The sequence below is a fragment of the Chanodichthys erythropterus genome, chromosome 12 (assembly GCF_024489055.1).
Source record: "Chanodichthys erythropterus isolate Z2021 chromosome 12, ASM2448905v1, whole genome shotgun sequence".
NCBI classification, from domain to species: Eukaryota; Metazoa; Chordata; class Actinopteri; order Cypriniformes; family Xenocyprididae; genus Chanodichthys; species Chanodichthys erythropterus.
The window spans coordinates 33,230,355-33,240,354 of record NC_090232.1 but is presented as its reverse complement, the minus strand read 5'-3'; the positions used below and the strand labels follow the sequence as shown (position 1 = coordinate 33,240,354).

Here is a 10,000-nt window from a genome sequence, read left to right as displayed (position 1 = left end):
ATATGTTTTTTTTAAAGTTTAACATTTTAACTTAAAGCTGCAGTCCGCAACTTTTTTGGGTTAAAAATTATCCAAAATCAACTTTTGAACAAATACATAACCAGCCAGTGTTCAAAACTATCTAATTATCTTGTCTCGATTCATGACGGTTAGCTTGTAATAATGTTTTATAATAAGAGCGAACTGGCGGATTTCCACGGGAAATTCACGCATGCAGCAGTTTCTCTGTGCGTCATTACGTCACGTCCGTAAACAGAAAGGAGTCCCGTCGAGAGGCTTAGTTAAATCATGTGAGGAAGCTGTCGGTAGCGGCACATTTATAGCCTTTTCTCACAGCAGCTGAAATAATTAAATTTATCATTCTGATGGCGGATTGTAATCCAGAAAGGTTAAAATGACAATCATCAGTGATAACTGGAGATTCACTCGTAGTCAAAAAGCAAAAGACTTCAGACTGTGGAGTGGCTACAGAAATTGAAATCTACAGGTAATGCTAATATACACTAAATACACAGTCATGCAATGCTGATGTTGTTAACATTAACAATTTGAGAACAATATAACAGTAATAATAATTTGCACAGTTTGGCGTGATCTGAGCTAAGCGATCGTTAGATTTAATCATCATTGGCAGCGTGATTTATTGTAGGCCTGATGCTTTTTTTCTCAGTTGGTCAGAACAAAAGTGGCAGAAATGTTACTTACTTGTTCAGATGATATTTTCCAGTGAAATTTCTTATATTGGTCATATTTTCAAGACTTAGAGTCTGTGATTCTGAAGTTCAGTATCCACACCGGTGCGGTGACTGACAGCAAACATTAGATTCATCCGCGCTGACAAGCTGTGCCGAGGCACAACACGCGTACAGATAACTGTTCCGCATATGACTGCAATCGCATGTTTCAAACAGAGATGGCGACAAAGAGGAAAGACTGCGGACAGCAGCTTTAAACAGTTTTTAGAATTTTATGCACAAGACACTGCAAAAGATGTGAGATGTGAGTGCAACAGTCAAAGATGTCCATCTATAAAGTGTTTACATAGAAAAACAATGGAAAAGCTGTGGAGTTGAATGCAAAAACATGTTCTGTGTGAATGTCCCCTTAATCCTTTTGTCCTAGTATACATGACAACGCATAATCGAATATTTGATACAAACTGGTAGGATTCCTTGCGTTTGTTGCATTCATTGTGTCATGTGGAGTGCATGCACAAAGCAGAGGCAAACTGTAGTCCAATTAAAGAGAAATTTACCTCAAAATTCTGTCATCATTTACTCATCCTCATGTTGTATGACTTTCTCAAAAAAAGATATTTTGAAATATGTCTGAGGGCCGGGACACACCAAGCTGATGGTCGGTCATCTGCACGACAGCTTTAGTCGTACCTCCGTCGGCTTTAGTCCGGCTGATTGAGCATGTTGAATCAGTTTTGGGCCGTCGGGAAAAGAGATCTCTCTGATTGGCAGTTCTGTTTGTAAACCAATGTACGAGAAGACATACAAAATGTGACAAAGCACGCAAATGACAAAGACACAACACGAAGAAGGAGCTTATAAATTTACCTTCATATATCATCTATTAAATTTTTTCTTAATTTTTCAGAGCATTCCAATACGTGAATATTTTCGTAACAACATGGCCGTATGTAGCCTAATTAATATAAGTGAAGACAAACTGATCAGCATGATTTATATCCAAAATGGTAAGTGAGTGCTGTTTTGTGTATGATTTGTATATTCACATTCCTAGTTCACATTCTTTTTTTTGAATGATGAATATAGACTACTGTCATCTGCTGTTGTAGACAGTTATTATTTTTCACACAGGCGCAGAACGTATATGCTAGTTTGTCATCAGCTGTAGTTTTTGCAGTATGATCAAGTGCAACTTTTATGCCCCGACGCAGCCGACGTGAGCCGACAACACCGTCGACATCGGTTTGGTGTGTACCAGTCTTAAGTGTTGTTTTTTTACCATACAATGAAAGTCAATAGGGTCCAATTTTGTTTGGACCTCAACGTTCTTCAAAATAAGAGCGCTGCCAGAAATGAAGCCAGAATTTTCATTTGTGGTTAAACCGCATTTTCAATGTACATGTATGTTGGATGAAGCTGAGATACAATCACACTCCTAGAACTGGTGATTTCCTTTGTCTAAAGCTTAAAAAGTAGCCATAAACTTTTTTAAAAAGTGCATTTAAACGCTCTTGTTGATATCTCTTTGAAACTTTAGTTTGAGATGCTTATTGAGGTCTATTTCTCAGGCAAAACATCCAAGAAGCAAGAGAAGTCTCCATTGATCTCATCGCTGTTTTGGACAACTGAGATATTAACGAAGTGATGGACAGTTGGCTAGGTGTGGTAGAGGAGCTTTAATCTGAATGTAGTGCGCTTGCATGTTATGAGTGAGTAATCTTTGGTATTGTGTGAAAATAAGTGGTTTGAGTGACAGATTTGTGAGACAAAAATGTGTGTGTCTGTTTAAGAGAAAGACAGAGAGAGTATGTTGTGACGAAAAGCGAAGGGGAGGGTGTGAGTGTGTGAGAGAGTGAGAAGGGAGGCTGTGTGTGTGTGTGCGTGTGTGAGCAAGGCAAAGGCTAGTGTGTGTGTGTGTGTGTGTGTGTTTGTCTGAAAGAGAGAGAGAACGAGAGAGGAACAGAAGAGGGGAGGGTGTGTGTGTGTGAGAGAGAGGCAGAGAGGAGGGAAAATGGTGTGGAAATGTGTGTGTGTGTGTGTGTGTGTGTGTGTGTCTGTTTGCATGTGCGTGAGTGTGTGTGCGCATGCTTGCAGGTTTGAAACTGAAAGAGAAGGGGAGGGAGAGTGTGTGTCTTGGAAACAGAGAGAAGACACTGTGTATGTGTGTGTGTGAGTGAGTGAGTGTGTGAGTGAGTGAGTGTGTGAGTGAGTGAGTGTGTGTTTAGATTTGTGTGTGTGTTCTAGTGGTTGAGTGAGGAGGGGAGGGTGTATGTGTGCTCTAGAAGCAGAGGTGTGTGGGTGTGTGTGTGTGTGATAAAGGAAAAGAGTGTGTGTCTGTGTGGAACTGTGAGAGAAATTGTGTGTTTTATGTGTTTAGAGCTGTGTGTGTGTGTGTATAGGTGTGTGTGTGTGTGTGTGTGTTCCAGTGGCTCACTGTGGAGGGGAGGGTGAGTGTGTTTGTGCTCTAGAGGCAGAGAGAGAGGGCGGGTGTGTGTGTGTGTGTGTTTGAGTGTGTGCGTGTGTGGTGTGTTTTAGAGAGAGAGAAGGGTGTGTGTGTGTGTGTGTGTGTGTGTGTGTGAGAGAGAGAACTAAAGAGGGCTGTGTGTGTGTGTGTCTCTGTGTGTGTGAATGTTTGTACATCTGTGTTTCTGTGAAAGACAAGTGTGTGTGTGTGTGTGTGTGTGTGTGTGTGTGTGCTGAAGACTGTGGAATGGAGAGAGGGAGTGTTTATGCATCTACTTTGTTTATGAAAGAGGAAGGGAGTTTGTGTGTGCGTGTGTGTGAACACGCAGTTTGTGTAGGCGGATATGTTATATGTTTGAGAAGGAAGACTAGATTGTGTGTGTGTGATTTGTTTGTGAGACTGAATAAGGCAGAGAGTGTTCTCAACAAAGATGTGTGTGTGTGTGGATTGCGTGAGTGTGTGCATGTCTTCAGACTGAGAGCATGCATGTCTATGTTTACATTATTCAAATGTGTGTGTTAGCGAAAGAGAGAAAGACAGGAAAATAGAGAGAGAGAGAGAGAGTGTGTGTGTGTGGGTGCGTGTGTGTGTGTGCGAGCATCTTCAGAGAGAATGCGTTTGCTGCAGACTTTGTGTATGTGTGTGTGTGTGTGTGTGTGTGTGTGTGTGTGTGTTTGTCTGAGAGACAGAGAATATGAGACTCCAGCTTGGTTATTTGAGAGAGCATGAGTGAGAGAGTGTGTGTGTGTGTGTGTGTGTGTGTGTGTGTGTGTGTGTGTGTGTGTGTGTGTGTGTGTGTGTGTGTGTGTGTGTGTGTGTGTGTGTGTGTGTGTGTGTGTGTGTGTGTGTGTGTGTGTGTGAGTGTGTGTGAGTGAGTGTGTGTATTTGCGTGTGTGTGAGTGAGTGTGTGTATTTGCGTGTGTGTGCATGTGAGCTTGAGATGGAGGAGGGGTGAGTGTGTGTGCGTGCATGTGAGCTCAGCTGAAGAGAGGATATTTGTGTGTGTGTGTGTGTGTGTGTGTGTGTTTGTACTTGTTTATATGATTTATGAAGACACAAATTTGTATAATGACATGGGTATTACACTGGTATAACAATGTAAACGTGGTTTATGAGGACATTTCTTGAGTCCTCGTAATTAAAAAGGCTTTAAAAACACTGAACAATGTTTTATTGAAAATGTAAAATAGCAGAAAGTTTTCTGTGATGGGTAGGTTCAGGGGTAGGGGTAGTGTTGGGGGATATACAGTTTGTACAGTATAAAAAACCATTACGCCTATGAAATGTCCTCATAATAATAGGTGCACCAACATGTGAGTGTGTATATATGAAGGCTTTTAAAGGGTTGGGTGAGTTTGCATTTGCGTGAACACATACATGTGTGTTCGACTGGGGGGATGGAGTGTGTGTGCATGTGTGTGTACTTGTGCACTTGTGGGTTTATAAAGAGGAGAGGTGTGAGTTTATGCGTTCTTGTGCACATGTGTCTTTCTGCCTGCACGTGTGCATTTCTGATTCGACTTGTTTGTGTGTTGGTTTGAGTGAAACTGGATTTCGTGTGTGTGTGTGTATGAGGGGGAAAAAGGAAAAAAGAGAGATAAAAAGAGTGGAGATACACAAATGAGTGAAAAGGAAACAGATTTTGGCTTGTGGAACGAGGATTAAAAGCATGTCCGTTTTACAGTGTATTGACATGGAGAATGAGTTACACAAGTGTATGTAATCAGATTTACTGACAGGCTGGTCAAGAGTATGTCCACAGAAAACAGTGAGTGTTATTCAAATGGATCTCAGTGGAACCATGTTCTCACGGTCAACTTTGTAAACACCGATAAAACACTAGTTTAGAGCGCGTGTGTTAGGGTTCGACAGTAAGGACGGCACTATGGCCTGAGGCTAGTGTGAGTTTTGTGCCTGTTGACTGAAATGTCAGTTGCCTCATTGGATGCATTGCTTGTGTGTTTTTTTGAATTCAGCCAAGAGGACGTATAAGGTGCAGTCACATTTACATTTACGCCATCTGGAGTATTGACTGGAGTTGTGCTTTATACATCTCTATACTACTAACAACAGACAATTTGCCCACAAAATTTCACCTAAATTTCGCTAATGTACCATACCTTTAGACCAGGGGTTGAAAACTCAATTCCTGGATGGCCACAGCCAATTCTGCTTCAACACATTCATATGTAGTTTTTAAATAAGCTTGAAGGACTTGATAAGTTGTATCAGGTGTGTTTAATTAGGTTGAAGCTAAGCTATGCAGGTCTGTGGCCCTCCAGGAACAGAGTTTTGCACCCTTGTTTTAGCCCCTTTTTTGCAGTTATTCTTAACAAGGGCCCCTTAGCAAACTTCCTGGTAGCCCCCAATAAATCTTATATTTGGATATATTGACACAATCTTAAAGGGTTAGTTCACCCCAAAATGAAAATTCAGTCACTCATGCCGTTCCACACCCGTAAGACCTTCGTTAATCTTCAGAACACAAATTAAGATATTTTAGTTAAAATCCGATGGCTCCGTGAGGCCTTCATAGGGAGCAATGACATTTCCTCTCTCAAGATCCATTAATGTACTAAAAACATATTTAAATCAGTTCATGTGAGTACAGTGATTCAATATTAATATTATAAAGCGACGAGAATATTTTTGGAGCTAAATAACAACTTATTTAGTGATGGCCTTTCAAAACACTGCTTCATGAAGCATCGGAGCGTAATGAATCAGTGTGTCAAATCATGATTCGGATCGCGTGTCAAACTGCCAACGGCTGAAATCACATGACTTTGGCGATCCAAACAGATAATTCGATAAACTGATTCATTTGTGCTCCGATGCTTCCTAAAGAATTGTTTTGAAATCGGCCATCACTAAATAAATAAATCGTTAAATAAGTCGTTATTTTGTTTTTTAGGCGCTTCAAAAATATTCTCGTCACTTTATAATATTGATATTGAACCACTGTACTCACATGAACTGATTTAGATGTCTTTTAGTACCTTATGGATCTTGAGAGAGGAAATGTCATTGCTCCCTATGAAGGCCTCATGGAGCCATCGGATTTCAACAAAAATATCTTAATTTGTGTTCTGAAGATGAACGAAGGTCTTACGGGTGTGGAACAGCATGAGGGTAAGTAATAAATGACAGAATTTTCATTTTTGGGTGAACTAACCCTTTAATTAAAGCTGCAGTCCGTAACTTTTTTGGTTAAAAATTGTACATAACCAGCCAGTGTTCAAAACTATTTCCTTAGCCCAATTCAGTAAGCTTGTAATAATTAGTGGTTAAACGGATTGTTGTTGCGGTTCGGCACACATGTGATTCGTGGATCAATTGCAAGTTTAACCGCAATAGAGTGAAGGGTTTGCACATGTTTTGTCTTGCTAATTCACACTTTAAATAGATATAAATCCATTCCAGCACTAGAGGAGGCAAAAGAGGATTTCGGTATCGCACACCACGCTGTTATCGTTGCGCACAGATGTACATACATACAAGGCTCGTGCGCACAGAGAGAGGGAGGAGTGTTTCAGATAGCTCGCGAATTCCAAATTGATTTCTCTTTCGCGTCCTCAATGCACTTGGACATGTATTGGACAAATACACGCAAGAATCGGTGATTCTGAAGTACCTTAACCACACCGATGTGGTGACTGACAGCAAACATTAGATTCATCCGCGCTTAGGAGCCGCGCTAATGCATAACCCACATAAGGATGATAATGAGATGGCGACAAAGAGGCAAAACTTATGGACTGCAGCTTTAAAATGCTAAAGAAATATTTTTTAGTTCAACAGAATTACCAAAGGTACATAGCGTATATAGGAGTATTGCGTATGTAGGAGTATATACCTGTGAGTATTGTTACAGACACATGGGAGACTTGGAGTCAAAAAGGGGGAGAAGAACTGGGTCAGATGCCTTTCGTTATGCTAATCAGAGGTGTAAAGAGTACCTGAAAACCATACTTAAGTAAAAGTACTGATACTTTACATAAAAAATTACTCCACTACAAGTTACAAGTAACCAATTCCAATATGACTTGAGTAAAAGTCTTAAAGTATCTGATTTTAACAGTACTTAAGTATTTTACTCATGCTCAGAGGTGCACTAGTCCTCAACACCTGAGAGATATGCCGGTGAAAATAAGAAACAATTGATTTGTAAGATGAGAAATCAATCAATCCTTCAATCAATCAATCCTTCAAAACAGTCTTGTCAATATAGCGGATAAATAAAACAATGTTAAGTAAAATTAAATAGTTAAAGTATACTGTATGTGCTGGTTTGAGCCTCATCACCAGCTGCAGTCATTTCCTCGTGTATAATAAATAAAAACACCTGCGATCAGCAACTATCTGCTAATGCATTCACATTCACTTAAAGTATCCTTGTTGACAAGTTTTGGGAGAGTAAAGGCAAAACGCACAAGATATAGTACCTTCAATGACCTTAGATGGCAATATCCCTTCTTTATAGCAGAAACTAACTGCTGCAGAAAAAGTTAGCTGCCATGAAAACTAATTTGTAATTGCATTACTCATCACACTCATTTACTTGCTCAAAAATGTAGTCAAGTAGAGAGTAAAAGTTGCCAATATCTTTGATACTCAAATACAAAGTAGCCAAAAAGATACTTAAGTACAGTAACTAATTACATTTACTCAAGTACTTTAAACTCTAAACGCTAACTGAATTAGCAGAGGAGTAGAGTTCATCAGACTTGAACTTGGTAAGCAGAAGACAAAACACAAAGACGAAACTACTTAAAATGAACCTTTCTCATGGACCATGGACCATGAAGTCTAGTGTTGCTGTGGCTTTCATTAGAATTTGGATTGTAAATTGTAAATGAAGTGGTATGTTCTGCACTATATGCCATTATTTTCCAGCAAAAGTGTATTTTATGAACTCATAGTGTGTTATAAGTATATGTTTTTTTCTGTCATGTTGCCAAAAACAGCTATCTAGCATATATGTAGCAAGTCAAATCCGAACTACTGTCATATCCTTATATTTAAATATTTTTTATTATGAATTCTGAATCAGTGCAGCTGTCACAATGGACCTTACCTTTTATTTAATTTTACACAAATGAAAGCAAGGCTGTAAGGGGTAGAAGTATAGTCTCAACATGCTGTGCTGTCTCAAAATTCTAGGTCACATTAATTGTCAACCCATATTTTTTCATTTTTAGAATTTTTTGGAAAAGCACATTTTCAATGTTTCGTCTGCTTAACAATCAACACCAAGGCCCTGTTCCCACCGGATATTAAGATGCTTTTTGGTTTATCACAAGTGTACAAGGGAGACACGTACCTGTTCACACCACATCTCTTTTGTCCACTTTCAACCACTTCTGTCCTGATTTCTTTGAGGGGAGGGTCTATGGGTGGGTAAATGTATGGGTTTTTTCAGATCTTTTGATCTAATGGACAAAATAATCTTGCGCAATTTACATATGAAAGCTACCGGAGATGACAGAAAAACATACAGAGAGCAGCAGCTTTAGTTTCTACTCTGATAGCCACAAGACCGGCCGAATGCGGTGGGTGCGTTTTAGAAATCAGGATTGGTGAGAGAACATTGTGCTTGGTACATTTTTCGTCTTCAAACCGAGTTTAAGTTTAAAGTTTAAATCCCATCTGGCTAGCGGACTTCCCATAATGTTTACGCATTAGGTCAGTTGGCGGAGTGTAGGTGTCTTTTGTGGTTGTTCAAATGCATTTGACCACATGAGCGTTTACACTACAAAAGCAATCCGGTCAAATGCGTTTTCGACTACCTCTGGAAGTGGTCGAAAGTGGACAAGCTCAAAACGTTTTAAACCCCATTTACACCTGTATTTGGCGTCATCCACTTGTGATCCGATCGACCAAAATGCATCTTAATACCAGGTGGAAACAGGGCCCAAGGTACAGCACTACATCCCATTGAATAGTCTTGGGTCAGTGACATGACATGCAAATTTTTGTTTCCAAGTGCATTATTTCCTTTTAAAATAATTTGATAAATTCATGACATGTATCACTTTATTCTGTCAAATCTATGTAGTTTGAATTGATTTTCAGTACATTCAAATAATAAATATTATTTTATGTTTTGGTATTTTAAACCTTCAAAATGTCAGGTGGCTCAACTGTCTGCACAAATGAACAGAAAACTATTTAAAATGTTTTTTTTTTAAATAAAAAAGAAATTTAAAATAAAATACTATGGCATAATTTTATGTTTGAAACCTTTCATATAAACAAATTGTATAAATATCAGTAGCTTTGAAACTTTTGAGATAATTGAAAAAAAAATTTCCGGGAATTTGTATGTTCCAAAATGTCAAGGAGGCACAACTGCAAACATGGGGCTTTTATTATGAACTGACAAGGTTATAAGAGTTAGCATGATAATGCAGTATCCAGAGGACTCCAATTGATCTTTGTGGCAGAGTGAAAAGGTTTGTAGATCGCTCTCAAATACTGATAAAAATAGCTACTTTCTAGTATGGGTAGTTTGGAACCCTTTCCATGTCAGGTGGTACAACCAATGTTAAACAAAGAAAATGCTATTTTATCATAAACTTCTTTTATTGTATTTAAAAATTATATATATGAACTTTCTAGCATAGGCAAAAGCTAATAGCCGAAGCATGTTCAGTGTAAAATTAGTTGCAAATGTCAGGTGGCGCAACCAGAACGTCAGGTGGTGCAATGAATATCCCGAAATGAAATAAAAAAAAATAGTTAAGCTAAATAAATAAAAAATAAATAAATAAAAGATTGTCTATTATTTTTCTTCTTTTTTAAAATTATTGTTCTAAAATGTTAGCTTTAAGTTAAA

The 10,000-nt window shown here is 38.8% G+C and overlaps 1 protein-coding gene across 3 annotated transcripts in view; it reads left to right on the top strand.

Annotated features, from left to right (window-relative positions):
• si:dkey-117m1.4 (uncharacterized) overlaps window positions 1-10,000 on the top strand; it is a 27,808-nt gene that overhangs the window by 4,987 nt on the left and 12,821 nt on the right. The window contains exon 1 of one of the 3 annotated variants that reach the window (XM_067404472.1): window positions 1-2,358. This exon is cut by the window's left edge and continues 658 nt beyond it. The exons of the other annotated variants lie outside the window; for them this stretch is intronic. The gene's annotated coding sequence lies outside the window, so the exon portion shown is untranslated. The remainder of the gene's footprint in view (window positions 2,359-10,000) is intronic. 3 annotated transcript variants of the gene reach the window in all.